Source organism: Nicotiana attenuata, unplaced genomic scaffold (assembly GCF_001879085.1).
Source record: "Nicotiana attenuata strain UT unplaced genomic scaffold, NIATTr2, whole genome shotgun sequence".
Lineage (NCBI taxonomy): Eukaryota > Viridiplantae > Streptophyta > Magnoliopsida > Solanales > Solanaceae > Nicotiana > Nicotiana attenuata.
The window spans coordinates 98,259-112,192 of NW_017673269.1; positions in this window are offsets into that span (position 1 = coordinate 98,259).

The window sequence follows — 13,934 nt, forward strand, 5'->3', positions numbered from 1 at the left end:
GAACTCTGAAAAGGAAATCCAATGACCCCGCTCGCGAATCATACATGCGACGCGGGCAACATTCTAAACAGACACCCCGCTCGCGAATCATACATGCGACGCGGGCTCACAGCTAATACGAGCTTTCCTAAAAAAAATAGGAAACAAAACACGTAAAAACAGATATAGGGAACTGTGCTCATCATCACACTGTTGCGGTGTGCAACCCGAATCCACACATAGAACTCACATAAGGAGATATACATCGAGCTAAATTGCTCATTACAGCAAGATACCGACTATCAGTCACAAGCACGCTAGGTGCATAATACCATCCCTGGGGAGACATATAGTGCCATAAGCTACAACTCAAGCACAACTAAGGTGCGATATACAATCTGAATCTCAGGAGCCGTTTTGCTCATAATACATCATTTCTACGCGGATCCTCAACACATAAGAAATTTCTCAAGCCGTCTCACAACTCACACGGCGCAATGCTTCACTATATGAAATATCTGACAACGAAATAACACCCTGACTACTCCATAAGGAGCGCATTACTGAAATGAACACAACTGGCCCGACATAGAGCCCAAATTCACATTTAAATCCCTCCACCGACCTCAAGTCGATCCTGATCATATCAAACTAAGCCAATAACCTTTCAAAGGTCCGTACTAATTTCCCTCTTCTCATAACACACAAGGACAACCATCATAACCGGAGTACTCATCCACAGTCCCGAGTGCCCTCCAGGCATCCATTCTCCGTTTAACGAAATCACTACAAACTTCATACTTGGTTTAAGCCTTTAATCAACCGAGTGACTACATGACACACTCATACAATCTTCCTGTGGGACACGCTCCCACAACCTTTCGAAACACGTATCGGGTCCGTACATCCAAACCACCGGCTGCACCAACGCTGGAAAGCGATCAAGAATTATTAACCAGGATGCAAAGTCCTTTTTACAAACAACCTATCTGAGGTGACACTGATGACAAAACCAACTTACTTTAAACATCGAAACTCCTCTCCGGCTCATCCGAGCTCGTGACATCCTTGTCAACACCGAACTGCTACCTTGATCTTCACTTCAAATTCCATACCACTTGCTACATTTAACATGCCAATATACGATAGAACTCGTTCCTTATCATAGCTTCGGGACCACTGTTAGATTGACATTTCATCACATAAAATCTTTCCATTTAACTCACTTCAGGAGAACCATAGCAGCACACATGCGAATTTTCATAACCGTAGAATATCCAAATCTCTAAGTAGTGGTCTAAGCCACCATAGCCCTTCCGGAATCTGCTTCCACACAACAAGCCATAACAGAAGAATGCTTCTGAATAACATCAATTGCAGTGGCTGACAAGCCTGATACGTATCATCACAATTCACTTGCATAACTCGATCACGCTGAGGAAACTGATCACTAACACCAATATGCCAAATTCAATTATGGCCAATCAATCTACCTACTTCCAATTTATCCTTGATTGCCTTAGAAATAATACCAACTCCATTCAATACATAATATACTCCATCTGCTCTTATTCCGAGTGACCTTGAACCACGAGGCCATGCTGCCTCAAATCCCATGAACCATTTTATATCTCTCAAATGCTACACAGCAAGTTGAAATATCATAGAACATTCTGGGCACCTTCTCATAAGCTGCTACAAAGCTTGATTCTTAACTGTACTTATAGGCTCGAAATCATTAGGTACCACACTTTATCTTTCGAATTTCACTAGGACCGCTGCTGAGAGCGACCCGCTCTGACTTGGCACCGAATATAATCAATTCCATAAATCTTCTAGCACATGGATGCCCCATTGGTGAAGCACCTAGCAGAATCACTTCTCTAGGAACCCGCATCTTTACAAAGCACAATCCTGAATCCTTCCCCCAAGTTTGAACATGGGCCAATAAGTCCAACGATAGCCCACTTTTAATAATTCCTTTGCTCAATTTACCACTTATGGTCTTTTCCCGTAGCTGAAATGGCCCATCGATATGCTAATACCCAGAAACCTCGCAAGTAGCTAACTGTGCAACCCAATCATAAGCGGTTGGACTCTCCCACTTAGCATGAAGCCATTGTTTCACAAATTCGGAACTCACCAGAATTCCTCATCTCTTATTGACATAGCCTTACGCAATCAATCGCCAAAATTCTCGATATTTTACTGTAGAAGCCCCCCTTTTTATACTCTGAATCATTAACAACCTTCACACAACAATTCCCTTCGCTGTATAACCAATAGAACTCTTCGCAGAAGCCTCGCCAACCACGTGATTGCTAACCTGCTCACCTGGGCAACCCACCTATAGAAGGCTCTCCCTGGTATCTTCCAACACTGCTGCACAGGGTACAACCACTACGACATCAATGACCATTCCTGAGTCTGAGCTCGCTCTCCAGCTGCAGAGGTCCATTTTCCCCTCGTGGACATTATTTAAATGTGCGGCAACATCCTACCAATTTAAAGTTATGCTGCATCCTTCTTCGTTTAGGCGGCTCCTTTCCGTTATATTAAACCTCCTGCCGCACAAGAACCCCTACTTCAATTAGATCCGCAGATCCTACTCACCAATCACTAAAATTCTCAAATCAGCCCAAACTCTCCTTAAGGCGCATAGCCATCTTATCGCCAAGCCCCTACTCAGCTCTGCCACTCTCCCACTTAGGGCAAACTCACTCCTTTAATCAACTGCTCGGCCCGCGCTCCCAACACCTGGACTTTTAGAAGTTTAAGAATCCGCCTGACACTTCCCACATGTCTTTCTCATTTTTTTTGCTGCTCAATTGTTGCCTTAAATAACATCTACCTTCATAGCACCTGAATCCACAAATTGCTACTAACTTTAATCTTTTCCGAAGGTCATCTTTATCGAAATGCCAATATTAGAAATACTGATTCAATCCTGAACCACCGCACCCTGCGATATCTGGCAGTTGTATCTCTAATACTATTTCACAATATCTTTGTCACGACCCCAGTTCACCCTCCATGAACATGTCGTGATGGCACCTAGTTCCTACAACTAGGTAAGCCTAACAGTGCGGAATAACAAATTAACATTTGCGAAATCATTAATTAAAACTGAACATACGGAAATAACAACTGTATATAAGGCCGCTCGGCCTATACAACTCAAAAATATGCGGAAGTCTACAACTAAATCCCAAAACCCGGAAACTCATGGGAAACACAGGCTAATAGAATGTAGTAATCTGCTCTACACCAGAATGTCTAAACAACATGAAAGGAAAGAAAAGAACTATCTGCTAAAGCCGGAATAGAGTAGAGACTCCCAGTCTGCGGACGTAGCAGATATACCTCAAGTCTCAGCTAGGACTCTCTACCACGAGGATGATACGCCTAGGAGGAAGTACCTGGATCTGCACATGAACAAAAAAAACATGCACAGAAGAGGCATGAGTACACCACAGCGGTACTCAGTAAGTGCCAAGCCTAACCTCGGTTGGGTAGTGATGAGGAAGGTCAGGACCCTGCTGAGATGACATAATAACTAATGAGACAACAGAAACAGTTTAAATAAAGTCTACAGCGAGAATCCAAACCAGGTAAATAAGGAAGAACAGTAATAGAAAACAAAGGTAACAATACACGGAGAACTGCTCTCAACAAGGAATGGTAGCCGGGGGATCTCTTGGTATCCCGAGGATCTCTTGGTATCCTCATCATCAACACTGGAGATCTCTCGGTATCCCGAGGATCTCTTGGTATCCTCATCATCAACACTGGGGATCTCTCGGTATCCCGAGGATCTCTTGGTATCCTCACTAAGTAAGTCGGGGATCTCTTGGTATCCCAATATATATATATAGAAACACATGTGCTAGGGATCTCTTGGTATCCCGCACCCTCAGTCCAGAATATCTCAAGTACAGGGGGATCTCCCAGGAAGCCGTCCCGTAGTCCCAAATTAAACACACAACAACAACGATTCATAAATCTCGGAACAATGCTAAAAATCAGGACACGAAGTAGTAAATTATAGCCTAACATGCTTCACAGAGTACAAATAGCACAGTTAAAGCAAATAAGCAAGTAAGCCAGCTAAACATAAGTCTCTAAGCTAGCACAGGTACAAACTTACAGTTAAAATGAACAAGTAAACAAGAAATCTCAATTTAAATACTTCAAGTAGAAACGAATTTACAACAATTAGCTCAAGTACGCGCTCGTCACCTCACGTACGAGGCATTCAAATATTCAAGATCATATCCTAAGGGAAAAGGTCCCCCGCACAAAGTTAGACAAGCCACTTACCTCGAACCGGCTCAATATCAACTAGAAATCACGCTCTTGCCACGAGTATCCGACTCCAAATGGCCCAAATCTATTCAATTCAATTACACATTGTAAATAACATCGCAAACACCTGGTTTTGCTATTAAATTCAAAGCTACAACGTGAAATTAGTTGAAATGACCAAAATGCCCTTCAGGCCAACGCCTCGGAATCGAATAATTTTCACATTTTTAGAACCCTCGTACCCCAAATTATCCAATTTTTGATCCTAAATTCGAATTTCGATGATGTATTTAACTATATAATGATGAAATATAACAAGAAGGGACCAAAGAAACACTACCCAGTGATCTTCACTTCAAAACCCACTCAAAATCGCCTTAAACCGAGCTCTCAATTGATTTTGCAAACTTCTGAAATTAAACCCTCGACATTTCTATTTCTGCCCAGGGATTTCCGCTTCTGCGGACAAGTGACCACTTCTGCGGTCCCGCTTTTACGGAACACTGGCCGCTTCTGCGACTTCCTTTAAAATCCCAGCTTCCGCTTCTGCGGTTCCCATCTCGTAGAAGCGGATCCGCTTCTGCGGAATTCCTACCGCTTCTGCGGTTTCCTGGAACGTGACCAAAAATCGCTTCTGCGAAGCCAAGGCCGCTTTTGCGGCTCCGCTTCTACGGTTCCCAAGCCGCAGAAGCGAAAAGATACCAGAAGCAGCAGAACTGCTACCTCTTAACTTCTAAACTTCTTCCGTTAACCACTCGAAATCATCCCGAGGCCCCTGGGACCTCAACCAAAAGCACCAATACCACCTAATACCTTATTCAAACTTGTACCAATCTTAAAAACACCTAAAACAACACCGGAAACCCGATTAAATCAAGGATTCAAGCCTAGGAACTTCAATTTCCAACAAAACACGCTTTCGATCAAAAACCTACCCGAACCTCGTCCGAATGACCTGAAATTTTGCACACACATACCAAATGACATGACGGAACTGCTGTAACTTCCGGAATTCCAATCCGACCCTCGGATCAAAAACTCACTATTGGACCGGAAACTTCAAAAAAAATCAAACTTCGGCATTTCAAGCCTAAATAAGCTACGGACTTCCAAAATACATTCCGAATACGCTCCCAACCCCGAAATCACCTAACGAAGCTAACGGAACCATCGGATTTCCATTCCGAGGTTGTCTTCACACTGTTCTGACTACGGACCATTTTTCAACACTTAAGCTCTCATTTAGGGACTAAGTGTCCCAAAACTCTCATAAACTTAACACCGAACGTCCCGGCATACCAAAATAGCAGAAATGAACTTAGGGAAGCAGATAATGGGGGATCGGGGCGTAAATTCCAAAAACGACCGGCCGGGTCGTTACATCCTCCTACACTTAAACATTCGTTCGTCCTCGAACGAGCATAGAGAACATACCTGAGGTAGAGAAAAGATGAGGGTACTGGCTGCGCATGGGATTTCTAGAGGAGTGTCATCGTATTCTTCGCACTATGGGCATAGTGGAGTCCGGCGGGGTTTCTTTCACTGCTTTTCAGCTTCGGGGAGCCGCCTATGATTGGTGGCGGACTTATGAGATAGAAAGTCCAGTCGAGGCATCTACACTGACTTGGACCCAGGTCTCGGATATGTTTATGAGAGAGTTTGTCCCCCAGAGTCTCAGGGATGCATGGCGCGCAGAGTTTGAGCATTTGCGCCAGGGTGCTATGACCGTTTCAGAGTATGCTATCCGTTATACCAGGTTGGCTAGGCATGCACCGGCTTTGGTTGCTACAGTTCGGGAGAGAGTTCGCAGGTTCATTGAGGGTCTTATTCCACCCATCAGATCTAGCATGGCTCGAGAGTTGGAGATGGACATTCCTTATCAGCAGGTAGTGAGCATTGCTAGGAGGATTGAGGGTATGCTAGCCAGGGAGACAGGAGAGGGGGAGGCTAAGAGGTCTCGAGAGTCGGGTCACTACTCTGGTGCCCGTACCCCATCAGCAGGTCGTTATGGCAGAGGTTATTCGGGTCGCCCTGTACATTCATCTCTTCCAACAACCGGCAGTACTCCAGCTCCACCTATACCTCAGGAGCCTTATTATGCACCTCCAGTTTCAAGCGCGCCTCCTGCGCGGGGTGCTTCCAGAGGTCAGTCCAACAGACCTGGCCCTAGTCAGTCACAGGCACCGCGTCCTCCCAGAGCTTGTTACGAGTGTGGTGATACACGTCACTTGGTGAGGGATTGCCCCAGACTTGGGAGGAGCGCGCCCCCACAGACTTCTCATCCACAACGTGCTCCTCAGGGTTCTCAGGCCATGCTCACAGCTCCAGCTGCTACCCCACCTGCCCAGCCGGCTAGGGGCGGAGGTCGGGGAGATAGAGGTCGCCCTCGCGAGAGGGGCCGGGCCAGATATTATTGTATTCCTGCTCGCACTGAGGCTGTTGCCTCCGACTCCGTCATTACAGGTATTATATTGGTTTGTCACAGAGAGGCATCGGTTCTATTCGATCCGGGCTCTACTTACTCTTATGTGTCTTCTTACTTTGCTCCGCATTTGGGTGTGCCTCGGGATTCTTTGAGTGCCCCCGTTTATATTTCTACTCCTGTGGGAGATTCTCTTGTTGTGGATCGCGTTTATCGGTCATGTTTGGTTACTATTCGTGGTTTTGAGACCAGAGCAGATTTATTGTTACTCGGTATGGTGGATTTTGACATTATTCTGGGCATGGACTGGTTGTCGCCCCATTTTGCTATTCTTGATTGTCACGCCAAGACCGTGACGCTGGCTATGCCAGGTATCCTACGTATTGAGTGGAGTGGTACTTTAGATCACACTCCCAGTAGAGTTATCTCTTTTCTTAAAGCTCAACGCATGGTTGAGAAGGGGTGTGCCGCGTATTTGGCTTATGTGAGAGATGTTAGTGTTGATACCCCTTCTGTTGATTCTGTTCCAATGGTACGGGATTATCCCGATGTATTTCCAGCTGATCTTCCGGGCATGCCGCCTGATAGAGACATTGATTTTGGCATTGATCTGTTGCCGGGCACTCAGCCCATTTCTATTCCTCCGTATCGTATGGCTCCTCCTGAGTTGAAGGAGTTGAAGGATCAGTTGCAGGAATTGCTTGGTAAGGGTTTTATTCGACCCAGTGTTTCACCGTGGGGTGCTCCTGTTTTGTTTGTGAAGAAAAAAGATGGTTCTATGCGCATGTGTATTGACTACCGCCAATTGAACAAGGTTACAGTGAAGAACCGTTATCCTTTGCCTCGTATAGATGATCTGTTTGACCAGCTTCAGGGCGCACAGGTGTTTTATAAGATTGACTTGCGCACAGGTTACCATCAGCTGAAGATTCGGGAGCCAGATATCCCGAAGACTGCCTTCAGGACTCGATACGGCCATTACGAGTTCCTTGTCATGTCATTTGGGCTGACCAATGCCCCTGCAGCTTTCATGCATTTGATGCACAGTGTGTTCAGGCCATATCTTGACTCGTTCGTGATTGTTTTTATTGATGAAATTCTGGTGTATTCCCGGAGTCGGGAAGATCATGAGCAACACCTGAGGACCGTGCTACAAACCTTGAGGGAGAAAAAGTTATATGCAAAGTTCTCAAAATGTGAGTTTTGGCTGAGTTCTGTGGCATTCTTAGGCCATGTGATTTCTAGTGAGGGTATTCGGGTGGATCCGAGGAAGGTAAAGGCCGTGCAGAGTTGGCCCAGGCCGTCCTCAGCTACAGAGATTCGCAGTTTCCTTGGCTTGGCGGGTTACTACCGTCGTTTCGTGGAGGGATTTTCATCGATTGCTACCCCTATGACTAGATTGACCCAGAAGGGTGCCCCATTCCAGTGGACAGAGGAGTGTGAGGCGAGCTTTCAGAAGCTCAAGATAGCTTTGACTACAACCCCTATCTTGATGTTGCCTACCGGTTCGGGGTCTTATACTGTCAATTGTGACGCCTCGAGAGTTGGCCTTGGAGCAGTGTTGATGCAGGACGGTAGGGTGATTGCCTACGCGTCCAGACAGTTGAAGGTACATGAAAAGAATTACCCTATCCACGACCTTGAGTTAGCTGCCATTGTTCATGCCTTGAAGATCTGGCGTCGTTATTTATATGGAGTGCCTTGCTAGATCTATACTGATCATCGGAGTTTGCAGCACTTGCTCAAGCAAAAGGATCTCAATATGCGTTAGAGGAGGTGGTTAGAGCTGCTGAAGGATTATGACATCACTATCCTATATCACCCGGGCAAGGCCAATGTGGTGGCGGATGCCTTGAGTCGCCGGGCGGAGAGTTTGGCATATTTACCAGCTTCAGAGAGGCCTATGGCGATGGATGTTCAGGCCTTAGCCAGCCAGTTCGTGAGATTGGACCTTTCAGAGCCCAGTCGGGTTCTAGCTTGTGTGGTTTCACGGTCTTCATTATTTGATCGCATCAGGGAGCAGCAGTATGAGGACCCTCATTTACTTGTCCTTAAGGACAAGGTTCAGCATGGTGATGCCAGGGATGTGACTATTGGAGATGATGGAGCATTGAGAATGCAGGGCCGGATTTGTGTGCCCAATGTTGATGGTCTTCGAGAGATGATTCTAGCAGAGGCTCATAGTTCGCGGTATTCCATCCATCCGGGTGCCGCGAAGATGTATCAGGACCTAAGGCAGCACTATTGGTGGAGGCGAATGAAGAAGGATATGGTTGGTTATGTGTCTAGATGCCTCAACTGCCAGCAGGTGAAGTATGAGCACCAGCGCCCGGGTGGGTTGCTCCAGCAGATAGAGATTCCAGAGTGGAAATGGGAGCGTATCACCGTGGATTTTGTGTCTGGACTTCCACGGACCTTGAAGAAGTTTGATTCCATTTGGGTTATTGTGGACCGGCTGACCAAGTCCGCTCATTTCATTCCTGTGTGTACCACCTATTCATCGGAGCGGTTGGCAGAGATTTATATCAGGGAGATCGTCCGTTTGCATGGTATTCCAGTTTCTATCATTTCAGACAGAGGTACTCAGTTTACATCGCGATTCTGGAGAGCCGTGCAGCAGGAGTTAGGCACTCGGGTGGAGTTGAGCACAGCATTTCACCCCCAGACGGACGGACAGTCCGAGCGCACTATTCAGATTCTTGAGGATATGCTCCGTGCGTGTGTGATTGAGTTCGGAGGGTCTTGGGATCATTTCTTGCCACTGGCGGAGTTTGCTTACAATAACAGTTATCAATCCAGCATTCAAATGGCGCCGTATGAGGCTTTATATGGTAGGAGGTGCAGATCTCCGGTGGGTTGGTTTGAGCCGGGCGAGGCCAGACTCCGTACAGCCCAGTCCAGGCAGAAGAGTTACGCGGACAGGAAGGTTCGTGATGTTTCATATATGGTTGGTGAGCGGGCTCTGCTTCGGGTCTCGCCTATGAAAGGCGTCATGCGGTTTGGGAAGAAAGGAAAGTGGAGTCCGAGGTTTATTGGCCCTTTTGAGATCTTGAGGCGAGTTGGGGAGGTTGCCTATGAGCTTGCCTTACCTCCCAATTTGGCCGGAGTTCATCCGGTATTTCATGTTTCGATGCTCCGGAGATATCACGGGGATCCGTCGCATGTGTTGGATTTCAGTTCAGTCCAGCTGGACAAGGATCTATCCTATGTTGAGGAGCCAGTGGCTATTTTGGACAGTCAGATCAGGAAATTGAGGTTAAAGAAAATCGCTTCAGTAAAGGTTCAGTGACGGGGTCAGCCGGCCGAGGAGGCGACTTGGGAGACCGAGCAGGATATGCGCAGCCAGTACCCTCATCTTTTCTCTACCTCAGGTATGTTCTCTATGCTCGTTCGAGGACGAACGAATGTTTAAGTGTAGGAGGATGTAACGACCAGGCCGGTCGTTTTTGGAATTTACGCTCCGATCTCCCATTAACTGCTTCCCCTAAGTTCATTTATGGTATTTTGGTATGTCGGGACGTTCGATGTTAAGTTTTGGAGAGTTTTGGGACACTTAGTCCCTAAATGAGAGCTTAAGTGTTGAAAAATGGTCCGTAGTCGGAACAGTGTAAAGACAACCTCGGAATGGAAATCCGATGGTTCCATTAGCGTCGTTAGGTGATTTCGGGGTTGGGAGCGTGTTCGGAATGTATTTTGGAAGTCCGTAGCTTATTTAGGCTTGAAATGCCGAAGTTTGAATTTTTTTGAAGTTTCCGGTCCAATAGTGAGTTTTTGATCGGAGAGTCGGATTGGAATTCCGGAAGTTACAGCAGTTCCGTCATGTCATTTGGGATGTGTGTGCAAAATTTCAGGTCATTCGGACGAGGTTCGGGTAGGTTTTTGATCGAAAGCGTGTTTTGTTGGAAATTGAAGTTCCTAGGCTTGAATCCTTGATTTAATCGGGTTTCTGGTGTTGTTTTAGGTGTTTTTAAGATTGGTACAAGTTTGAATAAGGTATTAGGTGGTATTGGTGCTTTTGGTTGAGGTCCCGGGGGCCTCAGGATGATTTCGGGTGGTTAACGAAAGAAGTTTGGAAGTTAAGAGGTAGCAGTTCTGCTGCTTCTGGTATCTTTTCGCTTCTGCGGCTTGGGAACCGCAGAAGCGGAGCCGCAAAAGCGGCCTTGGCTTCGCAGAAGCGATTTTTGGTCACCTTCCAGGAAACCGCAGAAGCGATAGGAATTCCGCAGAAGCGGATCTGCTTCTGCGAGATGGGAACCGCAGAAGCGGAAGCTGGGATTTTAAAGGAAGCCGCAGAAGCGGCCAGTGTTCCGCAAAAGCGGGACCGCAGAAGCGGTCACTTGTCCGCAGAAGCGGAAATCCCTGGGCAGAAATAGAAATGTTGAGGGTTTAATTTCAGAAGTTTGCAAAATCAATTGAGAGCTCGGTTTAAGGCGATTTTGAGTGGGTTTTAAAGTGAAGATCATTGGGTAATGTTTCTTTGGTCCCTTCTTGTTATATTTTATCATTATATAGTTAAATACATCATCGGGATTCGAATTTAGGATCAAAAATTGGATAATTTGGGGTAAAACTTCATTACCTAAACTATTGAGTTTTGAGTGGGCATTTGACCTCCGATTTGGGAGATTTTTATATGGTTAGACTCGTTATTCCGCACTGTTAGGCTTACCTAGGAACTAGGTGCCATCACGACATGTTCATGGAGGGTGAACTGGGGTCGTGACAAGTTGGTGTCAGAGCTCTAGGTTCATAAGAGTCACGGAACACAGGCCGGTTTATTAGAGTCTCGCTGATCGGTACGGAGACGTCTGTACTTATCTACGAGGGGCTATGTAACTGTTTAGGAAAAATCTTCATTTCATTTGAATTCCTCGTCGTGCGATATTTTTGGACATCAATTCTAAACTTCTGACTTCTATTCTTTCACAGATGGTGAGGGCACGTGCTACTCGAGATGATCAGGCACCCGCGCCCCCTACTGCAACCGCCAGAGGCCGGGGCCGGGGGAGAGGTCGAGGACGCGCACGTGGTGCAGCCAGAGCACCTGCGCGAGCTGCCGATGAGGTACCACCAGCAGATCCAGCCGGAGCCCAGGCACCTGGCACACCTACTACTGCCACTACTACTCCAGCGCTCCAGGAGACTTTGGCTCAGTTTATGAGCATGTACACCACCTCGGCTCAGGCAGGGTTGCTTCCCATTGCTGCAGCCACATCCCAGGCCGGGGGAGGAGCACAGACTCCCGCCGTCCGCACTCCTGAGCAGCGAGTGCAGGTTGAGTAGGCTCCCAAGATTATTCCGGCTTTAGCAGATAGTTCTTTTCTTTCCTTTCATGTTGTTTAGACATTCTAGTGTAGAGCAGATTACTACATTCTATTAGCCTGTATTTCCCATGAGTTTCCGGGTTTTGGGATTTAGCTGTAGACTTCCGCATATTTTTGAGTTGTATAGGCCGAGTGGCCTTATATACAGTTGTTATTTCCGTATGTTCAGTTTTAATTAATGATTCCGCAAATGTTAATTTGTTATTCCGCACTGTTAGGCTTACCTAGTTGTAGGAACTAGGTGCCATCACGACATGTTCATGGAGGGTGAACTGGGGTCGTGACAAGTTGGTATCAGAGCCAGGTTCATAGGAGTCACGGAACACAGGCCGGTTTATTAGAGTCTCGCTGTAGACTTTATTTAAACTGTTTCTGTTATCTCATTATTTATTATGTTATCTCAGTAGGGCCCTGACATTCCTCGTCACTACCCAACCGAGGTTAGGCTTGGCGCTTATTGAGTACCGCTGTGGTGTACTCATGCCTCTTCTGCGCATGTTTTTTTTATTCATGTGCAGATCTAGGTACTTCCTCCCAGGCGTATCATCCTCGTGGTGGAGAGTCCTAGCTGAGACTTGAGGTATATCTGCTACGTCCGCAGACCAGGAGTCTCTACTCTATTCCGGCTTTAGCAGATAGTTCTTTTCTTTCCTTTCATGTTGTTTAAACATTCTGGTGTAGAGCAGATTACTACATTCTATTAGCCTGTGTTTCCCGTGAGTTTCCGGGTTTTGGGATTTAGTTGTAGACTTCCGCATATTTTTGAGTTGTATAGGCCGAGTGGCCTTATATACAGTTGTTATTTCCGTATGTTCAGTTTTAATTAATGATTCCGCAAATGTTAATTTGTTATTCCGCACTGTTAGGCTTACCTAGTTGTAGGAACTAGGTGCCATCACGACATGTTCATGGAGGGTGAACTGGGGTCGTGACACCTCTGCTTAATCAGAACCTCAATTCAACATTGAAAGCTCAAAACTCTCAAATGTTCATTTACAGAGTCTTAAGGACTCGTGAAATTTGGGCCCAAAGAGAAAAATAGAAACAAAAATCAAACATATCCAAAACTTAAAACCAGAAAACAAACGCTAACTAAACAACTCTAAGACCAACATGCAAACATAGATGATTTGAAAGAAATGAAAGAACGGAAAACAAAATCAGAAAATAAAAGAAAGAAACAGAAGAAGATGAGAAGAGAAATGCACATGAAAATTAAACATCAGAAGATAAAGAAAAATACCTAAAAAGTGGCCTGGACAGTAGAAATTGCCAAAATCTTTAAACCTTCGAATTTTCGGCCGAGTTTGACATTAATCGTGTGTTCTTATCAAGAACACACGAATAAAATCAACCTAGACCTTAAACCTCACTGAAATCTCGATTTTGAGGGTTTTTGGGATTTTAGGGTTCGACTTTCATTTAAGATTCGACGAGTTTCAGAGGGATTTGAGGGAAAACAATTAGAGATTGGGAGAGGGGAGGTTGTGATGGTTCTATGGTGTTAATTTGGGATTGATCTGAGACGGCGCCGCCGGCCGGCGAATGGGGGAATTGAAGGGTGGCGTCTCTAGGGTTCTTCAGAGACAAAGAGAGAAGGGATTAGGAGAGAGGTTTGGACTGGGGGGGCAATGTTCGGATAGTTATATACTGTCACAGACCCCAGTTCTCGACCGTTCGATTAAGGGAGATCAAAGGCTGGGATTTGGGGATCAAAACGGTGTCGTTTGGGATTGTAACGGGACTGGACCGGGTAGCACATGGGTTTGGGCCAATTTCTGGACGGGTATTGGGTGTTTAAATCAACTGGGCTTTGGGGAAATCAACGGATCTGGCCCAAAAATCTGATTCCCTCACTCTTTTGTTCTTTTCTTTTTCTTTTTCAATTTCAAACTTATTTTTCT